Here is a 22,221-nt window from a genome sequence, read left to right as displayed (position 1 = left end):
TCACTAGAGAATTATTCTGAATGTGAGTCACCTATAGAATGACATATTGTATACAGCACAGAAATAGCCCATTTGGCGTTTATATTCCACTCGAGCCTTCTCATGTCTTTTCACATCTAACTCTATCAGTGCAACTCTCTATTCCCTGATTCCTCAGTTACTTATCTAGCCTCCCTTTAAATTAATCTATACTTTTCGCCTCAACTACTTCCTCACCAATCTCTGTGTAATGACACTTTTGCTGAATTCCCCACTTGGTTTCTTGGTGACTCTCTTATATTGATAGTTCCAGTGTTGTCCTTCCCCACACATGAACACGCACTCTCTGTGTCAACTCAATCAAAACCTTTCATCATATTATACACCTCAATTAGGTCACACCTCAGACTTCGCTTTTCAAAAGAAAAGAGATCCAGTCTCTTCATCCCTTTCTGATAGGTATAAAGTCGTATTTCTGGTATCATTCTTGTAAATCGTGTTTGCAACCTCTCCAGTGCCTCTATATCCTTTTTATAAGGATTTAAAGGCAAGAAACAAAAAGGGCCACAGAATATAAAAGGGCTGCAGGAGGGGTCAAAACTAAAAATCATGGTTTAAAAACTAGGATGAAAACACTCTACCTAAATGCACGCAGCATTCGAAATAAAGTAAATGAGATGATGGCACAAATCATTACAAATGGGTATGATTTGGTGGCCATTACAGAAACATGGTTGCAGGGTAGCCAAGACTGGGAATTAAAAATACAGGGGTATCTGACGATTCAGAAAGATCGACAAGAAGGGAAAGGAGGTGGGGTAGCTCTGTTAATAAAATATGTTATCAGGGCAGTTGTGAGGGATGATATTGGCTCCAATGAACAAAATGTTGAATCATTGTGGGTGCAGATTAGAGATAGTAAGGGGAAAAAGTCACTGGTCAGCGTAGTTTATAGACCCCCAAATAATAACTTCATGGTGGGGCGGGCAATAATCAAGGGAATAATGGAGGCATGTGAAAAAGGAACGGCAGTAGTCATGGGGGATTTTAACCGACATATCGATTGGTCAAATCAAATCACACGGGGTAGCCTGGAGGAGGAATTCATAGAATGCATACGGGATTGTTTCTTAGAACAGTATGTAACAGAACCTACAAGGGAGCAAGCCATCTTAGGTCTGGTCCTGTGTAACGCGACAGGAAAAATAAATGATCTCCGAGTAAAAGATCCTCTCGGAATGAGTGATCACAATATGGTTGAATTTGTAATACAGATTGAAGATGAGGAAGTTGTGTCAGAAACGAGCATACTATGCTTAAACAAAGGGGACTACAGTGGGATGAGGGCAGAGTTGGCTAAATAGACTGGAAGCAAGGACTAAACGGTGGCACAATTGAGCAACAGTGGAGGACTTTTAAGGAGCTCTTTCATAGTGCGCAACAAAAATATATTCCAGTGAAAAAGAAGCGCGGCAAGAGAAGGGATAACCAGCTGTGGATAACCAAGGAAATAAAGGAAAGTATCAAATCAAAGACCAATGCGTATAAGGTGCCAAGGTTAGTGGGAAACTAGAGGATTGGGAAAATTTTAAGCAACAGCAAAGAATGACTAAAAAAGCAATACAGAAAGGGAAGATAGATTACGAAGGTAAACTTTCGCAAAACATAAAAACAGATAGTATAAGCTTTTACAGATATATAAAACGGAAAAGAGTGATAAAGTAAATGTTGGTCCCTTAGAAGATGAGAAGGGGGATTTAATAATGGGAAATGTGGAAATGGCTGAGACCTTAAACAATTATTTTGCTTCCGTCTTCACAGTGGAAGGCACAAAAACCATGCCAAAAATTGCAGGCCACAGGAATGTGGGAAGGGAGGACCTTGAGACAATCACGATCACTAGGGGGGTAGTGCTGGACAGGCTAATGGGACTGAAGGTAGACAAGTCCCCTGGTCCTGATGAAATGCATCCCAGGGGAATAAAAGAGATGGCGGAAGTTATAGCAGATGCATTCGTTATAATCTACCAAACTTCTCTGGACCCTGGGGAGGTACCAGCAGATTGGAAAGCAGCTAATGTAACGCCTCTGTTTAAAAAAGGGGGCAGACAAAAGTCAGCTAACTATAGGCCGGTTAGTTTAACATCTGCAGTGGGGAAAATGCTTGAAACTATCATGAAGTAAGAAATAGCGGGACATCTAGATAGGAATAGTGCAATCAAGCAGACGCAGCATGGATTCATGAAGGGGAAATCATGTTTAACTAACTTATTGGAATTCTTTAAGGAGATAACGAGCATGGTGGATAGAGGTGTACCGAGTGATGTGGTGTATTTAGATTTCCAAAAGGCATTCGATAAGGTGCCACACAAAAGGTTACTGCAGAAGATAAAGGTATGCGGAGTCAGTGGAAATGTATTAGCATGGATAGAGAATTGGCTGGCTAACAGAAAGCAGAGAGTCGGGATAAATGCGTCCTTTTCCGGTTGGAAATCAGTGGTTAGTGGTGTGCCAAAAGGATCAGTGCTGGGACCACAACTGTTTACAATATACATAGATGACCTAGAAGAGGGGACAGAGTGTAGTGCAACAAAATTTGCAGATGACACTAAGATTAGTGGGAAAGCGGGTTGTGTAGAGGACTCAGAGAGGCTGCAAGGAGATTTGGATAGGTTAAACGAATGGGCTAAGGTTTGGCAGATGGAACACAATGTCGGAAAGTGTGAGGTCATCCACCTTGGCGAAAAAAAACAGTAAAAGGGAATATTATTTGAATGGGGAGAAATTACAACATGCTGTGGTGCAGAGGGACCTGGGGGTCCTTGTGCATGAATCCCAAAAGGTTAGTTTGCAGGTGCAGCAGGTAATCAGGAAGGCGAATGGAATGTTGGCCTTCATTGTGAGAGGGATGGAGTACAAAAGCAGGGAGTTCCTGCTGCAACTGTATAAGGTATTGGTAAGGCCGCACCTGGAGTACTGCGTGCAGTTTTGGTCACCTTACTTAAGGAAGGATATACTAGCTTTGGAAGGGGTACAGGGACGATTCACTCGGCTGATTCCAGAAATGAGGGGGTTACCTTATGATGATAGATTGAGTGGACTGGTTCTTTACTCATTGGAGTTCAGAAGGATGAGGGGTGATCTTATAGAAACATTTAAAATCATGAAATGGATAGACAAGATAGAGGTTGAGAGGTTGTTTCCACTGGTAGGGGAGACTAGAACTAGGGGGCACAGCCTCAAAATACGGAGGAGCCAATTTAAAACCGAGTTGAGAAAGAATTTCTTCTCCCAGAGGGTTGTGAATCTGTGGAATTCTCTGCCCAAGGAAGCAGTTGAGGCTAGCTCATTGAATGTTTTCAAGTCAAAGATAGATAGATTTTTAACCAATAAGGGAATTAAGGGTTACGGGGAGAGGGCGGGTAAGTGGAGCTGAGTCCACGACCAGATCAGCCATGATCTTATTGAATGGCGGAGCAGGCTCGAGGGGCTAGATGGCCTACTCCTGTTCCTAATTCTTATGTTCTTATGTTCTTATAACACGGCGATGAGAATTGTACAGTGTACTGCAAGTGTGGTCCAACGAAGGTTTGATACCAGTTCAGCAGAACTTCACTTCTTTTCAATACTATCCGTCTTGAATTAACCCTTGGTGCTCCATTTTCTTTTTATGGATGTATCCACGACTTGTCCCCAAACACCGCAAGCTCTGACCTTATTCATTATTCTCATATGTGGTACCTCATCAAAGACTTTTTGGAGATTAAATATATTATATCGTCCACATTGCCCTGGTCTACTCTCCCTCTTACTTCTTCAATGAAATCAAAGAAGTTGGTCAAGCAAGACTTTTGCTTTTGAATCCACGCTGATTATACATTATTATATTTTTGGTTTATAGATATTCTTCTATCCTCTACTTTAGCAGAGATTCCATTATTTTCCTACCACCGAAGTTCCACTGACTGGTCTATAGTTCCCCGGACATGTTCTATCTCTCATCTCAAATATAAGTATTACGTTAGCTATCCGCCATTCCTCTGACACGACACATTTTTCAAACTAATCATTAAATATTTGTAATAGTGCTCCTGCTATCTCTTCGTTGAATTATTTTAAAGTGTATGGATGTAATCCATCCAGACCAGGGGTTAAATCCTCCTTTCATTTGGTTCGTTCATTTAATGTTTCTCCTCTTTACTTATTGCAGTTATATAATTTCCCATACATTATTCCACCATCATGTCCACCTGCCCTGTGTCCCTGGTAAATACAGAGGCAAAGTAATTATTTCATAATTTATGTAATTTTTACTTCGCTCCATGTGATTTAATCTTGTCCATTGATTTGTGGCCCTATTCCCATCCGACATTCTTTTTTAAATGAATGTGCCTGCAGAAAGTTAGATGAGCGATTATGTTATCGGCCACCAAATAGTGGGAAGGATAAAGAGGTGTAAATTTAGATAAAATGCAGAAAGATTCAAGATCTGTCGTGATAATGTGGGACTTCAACGTAAACTGGGAAAATAACCATGCAAAGGGAAAATGCAGGGGAGGATTTCCTGAAATCTGTATTAGAACTTTCTCCATCAGTATGTTTCCAGCACGATGGGGAAGAAAGCAGTTCTGGATCTCGGAAATGGATTAAGTAGAGCATGTTTCTGTGGAGGAGCATTGAGGAAACAGTGATCACAATGTCATTAGGTTTAGAGTAGTTATGGAAAAGGAGAAGGTATAATCATGTGTGAAAATACCCAACTGTAGGAGGACAAATTTTATGAGTTGAAAGGGATCCGGCCCAGGTAGATTGAAACCAAAGATTTCTCGGTAAAACAGTAAATGCACATTGGGAGACTTTCAAAAAGGAGATAGATCGGGTAACGACTAGACACGTTCTCATGCAGGGTGCAGAAATAGCATGATAGCTAGCTACGGCTCGGTGGATGAATGAAGATCAACTAAAACACAAAAACGGAAGCTTGTGATAAACTTCAGGCTCATATTTCAGCAGAGAACCAAGCAGAATACAGAATGTACAGAGAAGGACTATCAAAGGAGGAGGAAGTAGAATCAGCAGAAAAACAGGATATTCGCCCATAGTACTTATCTGAGGAAGGACACACTTGCCTTGGAGGTGGTGCAACAGAGGTTCAACAGATTGATTCCTGGGATGAGAGGGCTGTCCTATGATGAGAGATTGTGTAGAATATGCCAATTCTCTCTTGGGTTTCGAAGAATCGGAGGTGATCGCATTGAAACGGACAATATTCTGAAGGGGATTGACAGGGCAGATGTTGAGAAGCCTGGCTAGCTCAGTCGGTAGAGCATGAGACTCTTAATCTCAGGATCGTGTGTTTGAGCCCCATGTTAGTCGATTACTGTTCCTTAAAATTTATGTTGCTTTCACAGGAAAACATCATTAATGAACACATTATCTTCTTTTGCACAATGAAAGAAATGCGAACTGAGGGAGAGCTGATAATTTAATCATCTGTTCTGTGCTCTGCATAAGAACACAAGAACCAGGAGCAGGAGTCGGCCATTTGGCCCTTCGAGCCTGCCTTCTTTTGCACTGAAACAAATTATAACCGTGAGTTTAAATGAGCAGTCCGGGATATTTACAGGGCACCTTTCAATGCTTCACAAAACCATTCCTTTCGCTACAGCCACCCGGGATCGTTTCCCGGTTTGGGAAGTAACTTTGATATCACCGTTTGTAATTGAAGTGGAGTAATTTTATCATGTTAGATGGATGTCCCAAAGCACTTCAGAATGGTGTCAAAACAAATGAGTTTGCAATTAAAAACACTGAATGTCAGGAGTGGGATTTGAACCCACGCTTCCAGAGAAGACTGCGACCTGAACGCAGTGCCTTAGACCGCTCGGCCATCCTGACTGTTGATGCTTCAGTTATAAGTTATTACTCGGGAAAGTTTCAGACCGGGCGCTTGTTCAGTGTTGCTGGAAGGCCCAGTGACCGGGATATCCTCTCCCCCGGGGTTTTCCTGAGCCTGTGATCGGTGCACGGGGAGGTTTGGCCCGGGTCTGAGGTAGCTTACTTCCCAGGGATGGACAATAACCCTCTGAGCTCTCGAACTGGGGAAGAGCGAATAATTAATGAGCTGTTTGTGGGTTTCAAATGCAATTTAGATCTGATGGAAGAAACCGATAGTGTTGTTTCACAGAATGAAAGAAATGCAAACAGGGACAATCGAAATTTCAACAACTGAACTTTAATATTAGTGAAACTTTAATCCTTGATGAAGTTTTATCCCCAATCTGATTTTACACATTCTGTATTTGAGTAGATTAGTTTCAAAATGTTCATTGCTCATGCGACAATGTACTCTGGACTGCTTTTGTTCAATTTTAGTGCAGACAAGCTTTTGCTTCACAAATAATGTTTCCGCCCAGGCTCGCAACAGAGATCTTTCGCGTGTGAGGCAAACAAGATAACCGCTACACTACGGAAACTCCAGAGAGAAGTGTTCAGCAACAAGCTGAAATGCTCAATCCCTCTCTCTGCAAAAAGTTCCATTCACAAACAATTCTCTGACCGGAACTGCACCAAACAACAATATTCTCCTTTCAAAGTAATTAAACTCCCCAATTTCCACATCTGCAATTTTAAGGACAAGGACTGAAAGCGCTTTGCGATCAGAAAATTGCCGGAAACCCCTGTGGTTAATGACAGGGCTTTTGATGGTTGATTTCCGTACACACCTTGTGTTATGTATTTAACCCTTGGCCACCTGTATCACACCACCACCAGCATCCATTGGGAGCATGGTATATAAGCACTCTGGAGTCTTATTAAAGGAGCTAATGTCACACTTACTCATCGTTCACAGTACTCAGTTTCATTCTTTATTATGACGTATCAATTGGCGACGAGACAATGAACAACCACGCGAAAATGCAAGTAACAGTTGGTATAACTTGATAACAGCACAGCTGGCAATGATTGCGGAATATATTCGTGCAGCCAATACGCACAATGACAACCTGGAACTGCACAGCACAATATCCTCAGGGAAAAACAATTAAAGGCATTGTTCCTGAATGGGCTACGATCCACCAACCTTGCAGTTAATAGCTGAACGCACTAATCCATTGCACAACAGAGACTGATAGATGCACAAATTGCAAGACATCCCTGTGATATCTTCACAGAGCACAGCACACACAGCTTCCTAACATGCAGGCTGCTCTCTCGGAACTCTCCGGAAAGAGCCTGTTCTCTTCAATGATTAACTATACAGTTGCAGTACACAATACGTCCACATCCACAGTGTGGCGCTACAAGCATTATGCTGACAGACATTACAATCCCAAACTCGGGTGTCAGTCAGTTAAAGCTTCAGATTGCTCTGACCGGGATGGAACTTGTCCACTCTCAGTTGTACTTTTCCCAAATAAAGGGTGGGACATTCATTGTGGATGTGTGGAAGCAGTCTGGTCCCGCACACTGCAGACACGTTCATGTCACCGCCAACCAGCTCTCCCACAACCGGTGTGATCTACCTTCCAGTCTTCCGGTGCCTTGTCTGTAACGAAGTATTCTGATTGTCCCGAAGCCGGTATCCTTTGTCATCAATAGTGTTTTAAGTTGTTTCGGTAATTTTTACCTGCTGGACAGTCGAGGCACAAATTGTAGATTGGAACACTTGCGTGGACCCCGGTTTCTCGTGGTTGATTTTCCTGGTTGGGTCCGTCGGTCGCGGTGGTCCGGTTGATGCCTGTTACCAAGTCAGTTGGTATTGATGTTCCACTGATTGGTTTTTTGAAGTTCTTTTCTCTGATGTCGTGATGTCTCTTCCTGTGTTATCTCGCCGTGTGCTCTCGATCTTGATCTTGTTGTTCCAAAGTAATGGTCAGAAAAATAGGTTGCTCTTGGTACGATAGGCCCCCAGTTATACTCTGAGAGGCTGCTTAATCTTCGTGCCAAATCTAACGTTTCTTTTGTTTAAATTTTGCTGCCCATTGATTTAAGTGGTCTTCTTTGTATAAGTTTTGGCGGACTAGCTAACTGAGACTTGATTAAATGTTTTAATCTGGGGTTGATAGACTTTGGGATGGTGATACTCCTTATTTATGAACTGATGAACTCTTGTCCATTGTAATAGCACTGCTTTGGCTTCGGGAAGTCTTGGCTGAGCCAGATATTTCTATACATGTTGAAAAGGTGTTGGAATATGGATGTGACATTTGGGTCCTTTGGGTAGGGTGGATAATGTTTCTTCCGTGGTCGATTGTATAAATGCTAATGTTTTCTGGGAGCCTGACTATGGTTGAAGAGCTCCCCCAGACAAACTGATTAGCTACAATCTCCAAACTCTAAATCCCACCCCTCTGTCACTGCAGCTTTTCTCCACAGGCCCAAACATGCCTTTTAAAATCGCAAACTTGGTTAAGAATTGTAGATTTCCTCCATATGCTTTTTAGAATCCCAAACTTTATGTTTAATAGGCCTAAATCGAATTTCCTTTTCAGTGAGTCCAAACACTGGGGGGTTTTCATGAATTTTGGAATCTACATTGGCAGTCCCTCAGCATCGAGGAAGACTTGCTTCCACTCCTAAAGTGAGTTCTTTGGTGGCTGAACAGTCCAATACTAGAGCCACAGACCCTATCACAGGTGGGACAGATAGTCGTTGTGGGAAGGGATGGGTGGGACAGGTTCTGCTGTCTACATTTGATTTCTGCATGCACTCGGCGTTGAGACTCGAGGTGCTCAGCGCCCTCTCGGATGCACTTTCTCCACTTAGGGTGGTCTTGGGTCAGGGACTCCTGGGTGTCAGTGGGGATGTTGCACTTTATCAGGGAGGCTTTGAGTGTGTCCTTGTAGAGTTTCTGCTGCCCACTTTGGCTCGTTTGCCATGAAGGAGTTCCGAGTAGAGCACTTGCTTTGGGAGTCTCGTGTCTGGCATGCGGACTATGTGGCCTGCCCAGCGGAGCTGATCGAGTGTGGTCAGTGCTTCAAAGCTGGGGATGTTAGCCTGAATAAGGCTGTTGATGTTGGTTCATCTGTCCTCCGAGAGGATTTGTAGGATCTTGCGGAGACATCGTTGGTGATATTTCTTCAGCAACTTGAGGTGTCGACTGTACATGGTCCATGTCTCTGAGCCTTACAGGAGGGCAAGTATTACTACAGCCCTGTAGACCATGAGCCTGGTGGCAGTTTTGAGGGCCTGGTCTTCAAACACTCTTTTCCTCAGGTGGCCGAAGGCTGAACTTGCGCATGGAGGATGTGTTGAATCTCGTCGTCGATGCCTGCTCTTGTTGATAGGAGGCTCCCGAGATATGGGAAGTGGTCCATGGTGTCCAGGGCCGCGCCGTGGATCTTGATGACTGGGGGGTAGTGCTGTGCGGTGAGGACAGGCTGGTGGAGGACCTTTGTCTTACGGATGTTTAGCGTAAGGCCCATGCTTTCATACGCCTCAGTAAATACGTCGACTATGTCCTGGAATTCAGCCTCTGTATGTGCGCGGACGCAGGCCTTGGTGAGTCCTCACCTGGAATATTGTGTGCAGCTTTGGTCTCCTAATCTGAGGAAGGACATTCTTGCTATTGAGGGAGTGCAGCGGAGGTTCACCGGACTGATTCCCGGGAGGGCAGGACTGACATGTAAAGAAAGACTGGATCAACTAGACTTTTCTTCACTGGAATTTAGAAGAATGAGAAGGGATCGCAGAGAAACATATACAGGTCTGATGGGATTGGACAGGTTAGAGGCAGGAAGTATGTTCCCGATGTTGGGGAAGTCCAGAACCAGGGGTCACAGTCTAAGGACAAGGGGTAAGCCATTTAGGACCGAGATGAGGAGAAACTTCTTTATTCAGAGAATTCTGAACCTGTGGAATTTTATACCACAGAAAGTTGTTGAGGCCAATTCGTTAGATATATTCAAAAGGGAGTTAAATGTGACCATTACGGCTAAAGGTATCAAGGGTATGGAGAGAAAGCAGGAAAGGGGTACTGAGGTGAATGATCAGTCATGATCATATTGAATGGTGGTGCAGGCTCGAAGGGCCGAATGGCCTAATCCTGCACCTGTTTTCTTTGTTTTTATGTTTCTATGTTTCTATGCAAAGCACAGAACAAAATGGTTGAAGTATCGACTCTGCCTCAGTTAGCATTTCTTTCATTGTGCAAAAGAAGGTGACGGGTTAATTAATGATGCAATCCCGTGAAAGCAACACAAAAGTTGAACAAAAAAACATACGGTGACTGGCAGGTGAGCGCTGCTTCTGACACCCGGTGGGAATGGGCGGGGATTTTAAAGCCCCTTGGATTGTGAAACCTTCATATAGTCAAACATTTCCGATGTGCTGTATCGACCTCGTGGCGCAACGGTAGCGTGTCTGACCCCAGATCACGTCGAGGTCACTGTTCTTCAGGGTAATTCGGGAATTAATATTTTCTTTGCTGTTTGGCAATAACCAGACCCTTGCTCCAAGGTCTGTCTCACTGTTTCCCCGATGTCAGGCAGAGATACACCTGCTGCCCTCATTTATTTCATGTAACAGGACACAAAGTTCAAAATCAACCTGCAGTTGGCCACCTATTGCCCTAAATAGTCAGGATGGCCGAGCGGTCCAAGGTTCTGTGTTCAGGTCGCAGTCTCCTCTGGAGGTGTGGGTTCACATCACACTTCTGACACTTCCTGTTTTTAAACATTAAGTGAAACTCATTGTTTGACACCACGACCAACGCCTAAAAAGTGGGATTTTGCAGTCCACCTGCTCGCTCAACACTTCCGTCTGACCTGGTGCTGAAAGTGGAGATGTTTGCGCAGTGTAGCGGTTAACACGTTCGCCTCACATGTGAAAGCTCACCAGGCGGGATTATTTTCTGGAGCTTTCTCCTCATGCATGCTCAGGGGCGAGTTTGTTCTCCTGTGAAATGTCATAAGATCATAAGCATGTAAGGATTAGGGGCCAGAGTAGGCCATTCGGCCCCTCGAGCCTGGTCCACCATTCAAGAAGATCCTGGCAGTTCCTCGACAGCAAGTTTAAACATCTGGGGCAGAGCTGTAATCAACGACAAAAAGGTGCATTTTGCAGAAGCCCAGCTAAATCAGTCAGTAGATCATGAGATTCTAAATCTCAGGGTCAGAGGTGCGAGCCCACGTTTGGTGATTATTTTTCATCGAATTATATAATCAGAAGTTTACAGCACGGAAGGAGGCCATTTCGGCCCATCGTGACCGTGCCGGCCAATAACAGGCTCTCCAGCCTAATCCCACTTTCCAGCTCTCGGTCCATAAACCTGCAGGTTACAGCACTTCAGGTGCACATCCAAGCACTTTTTAAATGTGGTGAGAGTTTCTGCCTCTCCCACCCTTTCAGGCAGTGAGTTCCAGACCCCCACAACCCTCTGCGTGAAGAAATTTCCCCTCAAATCCCCCCTACACTTTCTACCAATGACTTAAAATTTATGCCCCATGGTTGTTGACCCCTCTGCTAAGGGAAATGGGCCCATTCTGTCCACTATATCAAGGCCCCTCATAATTGTATACACTTCAATGATACCTCCCCTCAGCCCACTTTGTTCCAAGAAAAACAACCCCAGCCTATCCAATCTGTCCTCATAGCTAAGATTCTCCACTCCCGATAACATCCTCGAAATCTCCTCTGTAAGTCTCCAGTGCAATCACAGTCTTCTTCCTGTAAAGTGGTGACGAGAACTGCACGCAGTACTCCAGCTGTGGCCTAACCAGTGTTTTATATTCAAGCATAACCCAGCTGCTCTCTTATTCTAGGCCTCGGCTAAAAAAGGCCAGCATTCTGTATGTCTTCTTAACCAGCTAATCCACCTTGCCTGCTACCTTAAGGGATCTGTGGACATGCACTCCCAGGTCGCTTTGTTCCTCTACAATTCTCAATGTCCTACCATTTAATGTTCAATCTATTTCTATTGTGTCTGTAAGCACTCAAGTAATGACTCCATGAGGCAAGGTATTGTACTTGAACTGTGGTGACCTTAGTCCATTTATTGCAGCTCCTGAGAGAGGGTACAGTATGGTGAGCTCCGTTTTATACCTGGTTACCTGTCGTGTACCGGTGATCCCGAGGTATCCACCAGTTGCACCCTCTGGTGGTACAAGCATAGTGTATACAGTGTGAAGTTACATCCAGTAGTCTTATGTAACTGTACATTGAGTGTACAGGGAGTATACTTATATTATACAGACACAACATCACTCTCCCCTAAGTCTTGTGCCACTGGCCTTTGCATTGTGTGCTCTGGCCCGAGACTTGAGTGCCCAAAGCCCTTGCACCTTGTCTATGCTTTGGCTTGGTTCTCTCCCTGTGGACCCCCAAGTCCTTATTGCCACGACATTGGGAAATGTTCAGCAGTGGATGGTTGGAGGTTGCAGTGGGGGTTGAGTGGGTTCTGGGTGTGATCCATGTGTGCCCATGGCTACAAACATCCATTCCCCCCCCGCACCCTCCCCCCCCCCATACATAGACCATGTGTGTGGCTCAACACCTGCATGTGCAGACCTGTACAGACAGAAAGAACAAAAAAACATCGGATTAGTTACATCACTGTTTGGGTTCTGCAGAAGTGGAACAAGTACATTTTACAGGTAAGGTACATACGTGGTGTCACAGACTTGCCCCTGGGTTGTGTAGGTGCAGGTGGGTGAGGACACTAGTTCCAGAGTAACCAGACTGCGTGCAGATTGTCTGATGACGGAGCTGTGTCCCCTGCCAGCTGGGTGGGCTCAGATCGCTCACCTGGCTGAGTCTCAGAGCCTTTGCCGTTGCCTAGTGATGGGCAGAGCCACAGGAGTGTGTGGCCCCCTTGTCCTCCTTTGAGGGCTGCGGTGTCTCCCTGCTGCTCTTCAGCGATAGTGGGAGCCTGGTCATCCCAGGTCCCGTTGAGAGGGCAGGAGGGTGCTATCCGCTCGCTGCCAGTACTGGCCCTGGTGGCCAGAGAGTTAGAGCCAATCGGGGGCAGGGTACCGGTAATGGTGCCTTTGCGGTCCGTTGATCACTGGCCCTGCAGCTGGTATGCTCCCTCTGTGTGTGGCCACACTCCCTGGGGTATCACATTGGTCCCGGAGGGGCAGGCTACATGATCGCTGGACCTGGGTGCTGACGGGAGGTTGCCCTTGGTTTTGTTGGCATGCTTGTAAATCCCAGCATCGCACGTCATCACTTCGTTTACTCTCACAATACATTGGTTTTGACCGCAATTGCCCGACTTATCATGATTAGTTACATTTACAAACTTGAAATTGTCAGTTACATCTTTTACATTTGTTTCACCATCATCGCTGTATAAAGAGTGGAACTGTCCCTTTAATTGTGATGGGTTGCCGGTCTCCTTTAAGAGGGTCTTTCAATCTTTACCCCAATCCGGTTCGCAGCTCGGCATCACGTGTTGCTCCCTTGTGGTCTGGCTGCCGCCATCTTGACTTCAGGCCCTTCACCTCGTGGTTCAGACGCAATCTTCTTTCTCTCCATGCGGTAGGCTGCGGTGATCCTTTTCTCCCCAGGCTCTGCCACGGAAGCCGGGAAGTTACCTTCTGCGTGAATTTTCTTCTCTGGAGTCCTGCCACTGGAGCCTGGAAGGTGAGGTCTGGTTGTTTGTCCTTGATCATCTCGCCGTTGGGTTGAGCGGTCTGTGTCGTCGCCTCACAGTCGAGTTGGGTGGTTGGTTTTTCAGGTGTTGTGCTGGATCCAACTTCGGGGCCGCGGAGGACGTCGATCGCTGGAGGTTGGAGCTATTCCCAGCTCCAATTGATCTTTTTCATCCACCTTCTTCCTAATAGCTTTGGACCATCACCAGCAATGATCCACAAAGGTAACCTGTGCATCCCGCCGCCATGGGACACCTGGACATGCACGCTGCCAACGACTGGGATGTATCGTTTGTGTAGGTGAGCAGTTTCACTTCGATCGGTATCATTTTAGGTCGTTCGATTGGATTGTCCCAGAGTTTCTCAAAGGCTGCCTGATTCATCAGTGACTGGCTCGCCCCTGTGTTCACCTCCATCGGGACTGGAACATAGTTGACTTCAACTTCCATTTTCACCGGGAACTCTCGGTGGTGCAGGTTAACACTCCGTACACCTCATCGTCGCTGGACTCCGGATGATCAGCCAACTCTTCATCGACTCGGTGAGTATGATTTCTCTTGCATATTCGCTGGAGGTGGCCCTTCATGTTACAGCCTTTGCAAGTATAGTGTTTATAGCGGCACTGCTGGGCCCTGTGATTTCCTCCACAGCGCCAGCATGGTGTTGGCCGGTTGGCCACATGTGGCGGACTCAGGATTGTGGGACTCGGGGTTCTGTTCTCTCTTCCCTGAGAGAGACTGCTAGCAGCAGCCCTGCCTCTAAAAGGCACCTTTCGGTTCACAGTACTTGCCGGGTTAGAGTCCTGGGGGTGAGACATCCACTTGGAATCGCAGGCTGAGATCATGAATGCCTGGCTCACGTTAATTGCCTTCTGCAGGGTGACCGTGGTGTCCGCAGAGAGCAGCCTGTCGAGAAGGCCCTTGTGACCGATTCCAATAACAAAGATGTCCCTTAGTGGTTCGGTGAGGTGATCACTAAAATCACATGGTGCAGCCAATCGTCTCAGGTCTGCAGCATATTTTGCGATTTCTTGGCCTTCTCTTCCACCGGCGGGGAGAGAACCGGTGTCTGGCTGTGAGGATGCTCTCTTTAGGTTTGAGCTGTTCCTGTACCAGCGCTACGAGCTCAAGATATGTTATTGTCTTCTCTGGGACCAGCAGGTCCCTGACAAGGGTATAGACGGTGGGCCCACAACTACTGAGCAGGATAGCTCTGCACTTATCAGCCAGCGAGGTCGGGTCGTCTCCCCCCATGTCATTTGCAATAAAGAAGTGTTCGAGCCTTTCCACAAAGGCCTTCCAATCTTCCCCATCGGCGAATTGTTCAAACGTGCCACGGTTAGCCATTGCCACATGGAAATTCGTATTCTCGTCACCAGTTATTGTGTCTGTAAGCACTCTAGTAATGACTCCACGAGGTAAGGTATTGTACTTGAACTGTGGTGACCTTAATCCACTTATTGCAGCTCCTGAGTGAGGGTACAGTACTGTGAGCTCCCTTTTATACCTGGTTACCTGTCGTGTACAGGTGACCCCGAGGTCTCCACCAGTTGCACCCTCTGGTGGTACAAGCATAGTGAATACAGTGTGAAGATACATCCAGTGGTCTTATGTAACTGTACATTGAGTGTACAGGGTGTATACTTATTTTATACATGCACAACAAAGATCATCGGTTAATTAATGGTTTTTGCCCGTGAAAGCAGGATAAAATTTAACAATGATTTAATTTCTGCATTTAGAAAGACATGGGTTAATCACGGATAGTCAGCATGGATTTGTTCAGGGAAGGTCTTGTCTTGATCACTTGATTGAATTTTTTGAGGAGGTAACCAAGTGGATTGATGAGGGCAGTGCATATGATGTAGTGTATAAGGATTTTAGCAAAGCTTTCGCCAAGTTCCCACCTGGAAGACTGGTCACAAAAGTAAAAGCTCATGGGACCAGGGCAAAGTGGCAAGTTGGATCCAAAATGGGCTCAGAGGCAGGAAGCAAATGGTAATGTTTGATGAGTGTTTGGGACTGGAAGGATGGTTCCAGTGGGGTTCCACAGGGCTCAGTGCAAGGTCCCTGACTTTTAGTGATAACATCAATGATCTAAACTTAAATATAGGAGGTATGATTAAAACGTTTTCAGGTGACACTAATTTAATCCAGAGAAGTGTGAGGCTGTGCATTTGGGGAGGGCAAACAAGGAAAGTAACACACATTAAATGGTCGGACATTGAGAAGTGTGGAAGAACAAAGGGACCTTGGAGTACATGTCCACAGATCCCTGAAGGTAGCAGGCCAGTTGGATAAGGTGGGTAAGAAGACATACGGAATGCTGGCCTTTATTGGCTGAGGCATGGGATAGAAGAGCAGGTTGGTTATGCTTGAAATGTATAAAACACTAGTTCGGCCACAGCTGGAGTATTGCATGTAGTTCTGGTCACCGTATTACAGGAATTATGTGATTGTACGAGAGGGTACAGAGGAGATTTACGAGGATGTTGCCAGGTGTGGAGAATCTTAGCTGTGAGGACAGATTGGATCGGCTGGGTTTGTTTTCATTGGAACAGAGGAGGCTGAGGGGAGACAACATTGAGATGTATAAAATTATGAGGGGCGTAGATATAGTGGATAGCAGAGGGGTCAACAATCAGGGGGCATATATTGAAAGTAATTGGTAGAAGTTTTAAAGAGGATTTGAAGGTAAAATTCTTCATGCAGAGGTTTGCGGGGGTCAGGAACTCGCTGCCTGAAAGAATGGCGAAGGTAGATACCACAAGTAAAAAGTATTTGGATGTGCACCTGAAGTGCCGTAACCTGCAGGGTTATGGACCCAGAGATGGAAAGTGAGATGAAGCTGGATCGCCTCTTGTTGGCCGGGGTGGAAGTGATTGGCCAAAATGGCCTCCTGATGTGCTGCAAACTTCTCTCAATCTATAATTCTATGAAAAATGTCAATGTCCAATGTGGGTGTCGAAACCACGACCCTGAGATTAAAAGTCTTATGTTCCACCGACTGGGCTCGCCAGGCTTCTGCCAAACATACCGTTCTCTCACTGATTGCAGACAGTCGCCTGTTCGCTCTGCCCCAGATGTTTAAACTTGCTGTCGAGGAACTGCCAGGATCTTCTTGAATGGTGGACCAGGCTCGAGTGGCCGAATGGCCTATTCCGGCCCCTAATTCTTACATGCTTATCATCTTATGAACTTTTCACAGGAGAACAAACTCGCCCCTGAGCATGCATGAGGAGAAAGCTACAGAAAATATTCCCGTCTGGTGAGCTGTCGCATGTGAGGCGAACGTGTTAACCGCGACACTGCGGAAACATCTCCACTTTCAGCACCAGGTCAGACGGAAATGTTGAGCGAGCAGGTGAACTGCTGAATCCCAGTTTTAAGGAGTTGGTCGTGGTGTCAAACAATGAGTTTCGCTTAATGATTAAAAATAATAAATGTCAGAAGTTGGATTCAAACCCACACCTCCAGAGAAAACTGCGATCTAATCAACGCACCTTCGACCGCTCGGCGGTGTGTGTGGCCACCTGCAAGTTGATTTTGAACTTGTGTGTCCTGTCACATGAATTAAATGAGGGCAGCAGGCGTATCTCTGCCTGACACTGGGGAAACAATGAGACAGACCTTGGAACAAGGGTCTGGTTATTTGCAAACTGCAAAGAAAATATTAATTCTGAACGAACAGTGACCCCGACGTGATTTGAACACGCAACCTTCTGATCTGGAGTCAGACGCGCTACCGTTGCGCCACGAGGCCTACACAATGTGTTTGAGATGTTCCTCTATATGAAGCTTTCACAATACAAGGGGCTTTAAATTCCCCGCCCATTCCCACCAGGTGTCAGAAGCAGTGCTCACCTGCCAGTCAACGTATGTTTTTTTCTTAAACTTTTGTGTTGCGTTTATGGAAAAGCATCATTAATTAACCCGTCACCTTCTTTTGCACAATGAAAGAAATGCTAACTGAGGGACAGTCGATACTTCAATCATTTGTCCTGTGCTTTGGGGAGCGGGCAGGGAAGTGGACCTGAGTCCATGATCGCATCGATTATGATCGTATTAAATGGTGGAGCAGGCTCGAGGGGCGCATGACCGACTCCTGCTCCTATTTCTTTTGTTCTTATGTTCTTCAGCATGTTGACCCATTTTACACACTGTATTGCCGATGTCACCAGGAATCTGGGGCAACTTTTGTCAAATTTAACAGCACCGGTTATTCCTTCCGTGCAGATAAATTAGAATCAGCAGCGAAGATAAAATCCCATGGTGATCATTTTCAGATTCAACGCAGTCGGATTTCAAATAAAGTGAAAGAGTTTTACAGTGAAACGATTTGGAAGTTTTACTTGTATTTGTATCTTTAATGAAACTTTGTGGCATCTGACTCCAGTTCATGCCTCTGCTGAATAAGAAAGGAGAGTTTGACGTTGACCAGACTGCACTGCCCCTGATATTTGTGAGCTCATCCTTTATCTTGAGTGGTTTCTCACCCTTTGATGGGCTGCAGTGTAGCGGATATCACGTTGGCCTCACACGCGAAAGGTCCCCGGTGGATCCGTTTTCTCTCACTGAAAGTTATCTATTTATTGGTTAAATAAAGAGCAATTCAGGAATAAGGGAGCATTTCTACCAGGAGAATAAATAGCTAATAAAAACAGCAAATGCTGGAAACCTCAGCAGGTCAGGCAGCATTATCCAGGAGACTAAACTCTCCTCCGATTGTTCCCTTATAGCAAGTTTAAACATAATGTTTCTACCCATAATCAAACCGGGTACTTTTCACATATAAAGCAAATGTGATAACCACTACACTACAGAAACCTCTGGCACAGCAGCCCCAACAGAGGGAAGCTGACCAGTGAGCTCCCTCTGTGCTGATCGGGAATGTGTTGGCTCACCGAAAACAACTTCTGTCCCACACTGAAAGTTCTCAATCCTTCTCCTCCACTGCCCTTTACAGAAATGTCACGGATCACCCAGCCACCGTGTTCACTTCCACATCCTCACAGTGGGGCCACAGAGGCTCCTACCGTCTCCCCGCGATCAGCGAACTCACCCAGTTTGTAAAATTAAACCCCGAACACGTGCCCGGCAAAAGGCAGGAGAAGCCATATAGTCTGTGAGCTCGGTCTATCACAGAAAGTATTGGTATTCATGGTGCTTGCAGCAATTAGTAATCGTCTCACAAACCTCAATTATTTTTATGCGATGAATTGATCGAGAATTGAAACCAGTTTGGTGAGCCGGATCTTAACTCCTCGACCACCAGGGAACGGTTATGATACATATAGATATATTTATATATATTTATATATTAACCTGAATATCAGAGGCTAGCTACCTAGACTTCATGGTGCAACGGTAGTGCGTCTAACTTTGAGTGAGAGAAATTGTTCCACAGTGACACCCATTTCATCTTTTGTTCCCTTTTAAACACTAGAAACTGAGACAGGGGGAATAAATAGAGAAATAAAAGCACAGGGATATAGACAAGAGGAAGAGAGAAGGGGAAAGATACTGTCCCCACCCAGAACTAATGCAGAAACCCCTCTGCTGCGGTCGGGGTGGCCACCCACAGCCTGGATACACTAACGGGAGAACACCAGCGGCATATCCGGGCCATAAAAGGAACGGCGAGCGGCCCTGGGAGCAGCTTGGAGTCGCGGGAGATTACTCCAGGGAGCAGCGCGAGCTGGTGCAGGAGGGCGGCGGCAGCGAAGTGTGACGTCATCAAGGTCCAGGTCGGTGATTGGAACGTGGGCAGATACACCAGGAGCGGCGAGATCGGGGCAAAGGAGCGGCGAGAGACTGGAGAGGGATGTGATCGGTGCCCAGCAGACGCTTGAGTTCGGGGCCAGGGGCCCAGGGTTAGCACGGGCCAGCCCACACTGCGATATGTGTGTGCACTAGGTCCGCGCAGCAGAGCTGGTCGCCTGTCGTCTTGCTTAACCCTTGCCACTGGACCAAGACCTCGCTCTGTCAAGCCCGTGTGATGGCTGGGGTGCAACGGCCACCACACGTTAAAAAAATCCACGCACAGGCATCTTCCACCCTTTGGGATGTCGTTCGGATCCTTCATTGAAACACCTGTGAATTCATCCTTTTTCAGCGTGGAAGCAAGTCATCCTCGTTTCGAGGGACCGCCTATGATGATGATGATGATGGATACATTAACGTCCCAACAGCTCATTGACTGCAGGAGTGGGACCGTGCGGCGCTTCAGAAGACATGTCGAAAAGGCCAAGTCACTAATTTCGTCTCATGTGCTCCTCCGATCAAGAACAGCAACACACATTAAAAATGCTTCAATAATGGTTACAACTTATCTACACATTTGCTAAGCAGGTGGTTTGTTGGTCTAGGGGTATGATTCTTGCTTCGTTGGTTGTTGCTTGAAATTTGCAGAAAGATCCTGGCTTCAAATCCCAAACCAGCCTTGAGATTGCATTGAAATTTTGCAAAGAAGGACTTGTTTTTCTGCAGCGTTTTTCAGGAACTCATGATGCCCCAAAGCGCTTTGCAGCCGTTGAGTTGCCTTTGAAAAGTTGTCATGTGAAGAAAGATGTGCCCAAATCAATTCAACTCTTTGCAAACAAGTTCACAGAATCAAAGAAGTTTACAGCACGGAAGGAGGCCATTTCGGTCCATCGTGTCCGCGCCGGCCAACTCGAGGCTATCCAGCCTAATCCCACTTTCCAGCTCGAGGTCCATAACCCTGCAGGTTACGGCACTTCAGGTGTACATCCAAGCACTTTTTAAATGTGGTGAGGGTTTCTGCCTCTACCACCCTTTCAGGCAGTGAGTTCCAGACCCCCACAGCCCTCTGCATGAAGACATTTCCCCTCTAAACTTTCGGCCAATTACTTTAAATTTATGCCTCCTTGTTTCCCTCTGCTAAGGGAAATAGGTCCTTTCTATCCACTATATCTCGGAACCTCATCATTTTATACACCTCAATGAGGTCTCCCCTCAAGCTCTGTTCCATGGAAAACAAACCCAGCCTATCTAATCTGTCCTCATGGCTAAGATTCTCCACTCCTAGCAACATCCTCGTAAATCTCCTCTGCACCATCTTCAGTGCAATCATGTCCTTCCTGTAATATGGCGACCAGAACTGCAAGCAGTACTCCAGCTGTGACCAAACTTGCCCCACCGACCCCATCTCTTGTATTCTATGCCTCGGCTAATAAAGGCAATCATTCCATATTCCTCTTCAACCACCTTAGCTACCTGGCCTGCTACTTTCAGTGATCTGTGGACATGCACTCGCTGGATTCTGGGGAGGACCCAGCAGATTGGAAAACTGCAAATGTAATGCCCCTATTTAAAAAAGGAGGCAGACAAAAAGCAGGAAACTATAGACCAGTTCGCCTAACATCTGTGGTTGGGAAAATGTTAGAATCCATTATTAAAGAAGCAGTAGCAGGATATAGAAACATCGAAACATAGAAAATAGGTGCAGGAGTAGGCCATTCGGCACTTCGAGCCTGCACCACCCTTCAATAAGATCATGGATGATCATTCAGCTCAGTACCCCTTTCCTGCTTTCTCTCTATACCCCTTGATCCCTTTAGCTATCAGGGCCACATCACCCTCTTGAATATATCTAACATCTGGCATCAACAACTCTGCGGCAGAGAATTCCACAGGTTAACAACTCTCTGAGCGAAGAAGTTTCTCCTCATCTCAGTCCTAAATGGCTTACCCCTTATCCCTTAGACTCCGACCCCTGGTTCTGGGCTTCCCCAACATCGGGACCTGTCCAGTCCCGTCAGAATTTTATATGTTTCTATGAGATCCCCTATCAGTCTTCCAAACTCCAGTGATCTCTCGATCCCTTGATTCCCCGAGACTCGAAAAATGTATCTAACGCAGCCTTGAATATATTCAGAGACTCAGCATTCACAAGCATGTGGGGCAGAAAATTCCAAAGATTCATATCCCTCTGAGTGAAGAAATTCCTCCTCATCTCTGTCTTAAATGGCCGACCCCTTAACCTGAGACTGTGGCCCCTGGTTCTAGACACTCCAGCCCGGGGGAAACAACCTCTCAGCATCTACCTTGTCAATCCCCTTCAGAATATTGTGTGTTTCAATGAGATCACTTCTCATTCTTCTAAACTCTGGAGAGTATCGGCCCATTCTACACAATCTCTCAACTTAAGACAGTCCTCTCATCCCAGGAATCAATCTGGTGAACCTCTGTTGTACCACCACCCAGGCAATTATTTCCTTCCTCAAATAAGGAGACCAAAACTGTGCGCAGTACTCCAGGTGTGGTCTCACCAGGGCCCTGTACAATTGTAGTAAGACTTCCTTACTCTTGTACTGTGAGCCCTGTTTTTTGGCTGTTTCGATGGTTGTATAAAAAGTTATTAAAATTGACAGTTGCTCGGGAAATATATTTGTATTTCCTACAGTGTACTCCTTACTCTTCAAGGGCTAGATTTTCCCCAAGCAGTTTTGTCGGCGCACTGACCTCAAGCGCATCGTCTTTGCACGCTGGAAATGGCTCGGGGAAAAACTCGCCCCATCCTGGCCGCTGTGTACAGTCCCCGGAGTCCTGGCGTGGCGTCGATGGTGAAGTGGGGGGCGGAGCCAAATGCCTGCGCTGAAAACACTGCTGACACCTTCGCACATGGGC

The 22,221-nt window shown here is 46.0% G+C and overlaps 2 non-coding genes across 2 annotated transcripts; both read right to left on the bottom strand.

The window, feature by feature from the left end:
- Positions 1 to 5,793: 5,793 nt before the first annotated feature.
- On the bottom strand, positions 5,794 to 5,876 carry trnal-cag (transfer RNA leucine (anticodon CAG)). Its single transcript has one exon. It is a non-coding gene; the product is annotated as a tRNA-Leu (tRNA).
- An 11,387-nt stretch (positions 5,877 to 17,263) lies between these two features.
- On the bottom strand, positions 17,264 to 17,335 carry trnaw-cca (transfer RNA tryptophan (anticodon CCA)). Its single transcript has one exon. It is a non-coding gene; the product is annotated as a tRNA-Trp (tRNA).
- Positions 17,336 to 22,221: the final 4,886 nt, after the last annotated feature.

The sequence above is a fragment of the Pristiophorus japonicus genome, unplaced genomic scaffold, assembly GCF_044704955.1.
Source record: "Pristiophorus japonicus isolate sPriJap1 unplaced genomic scaffold, sPriJap1.hap1 HAP1_SCAFFOLD_130, whole genome shotgun sequence".
NCBI classification, from domain to species: domain Eukaryota; kingdom Metazoa; phylum Chordata; class Chondrichthyes; family Pristiophoridae; genus Pristiophorus; species Pristiophorus japonicus.
This window is presented reverse-complemented; position numbering and strand designations above follow the sequence as displayed.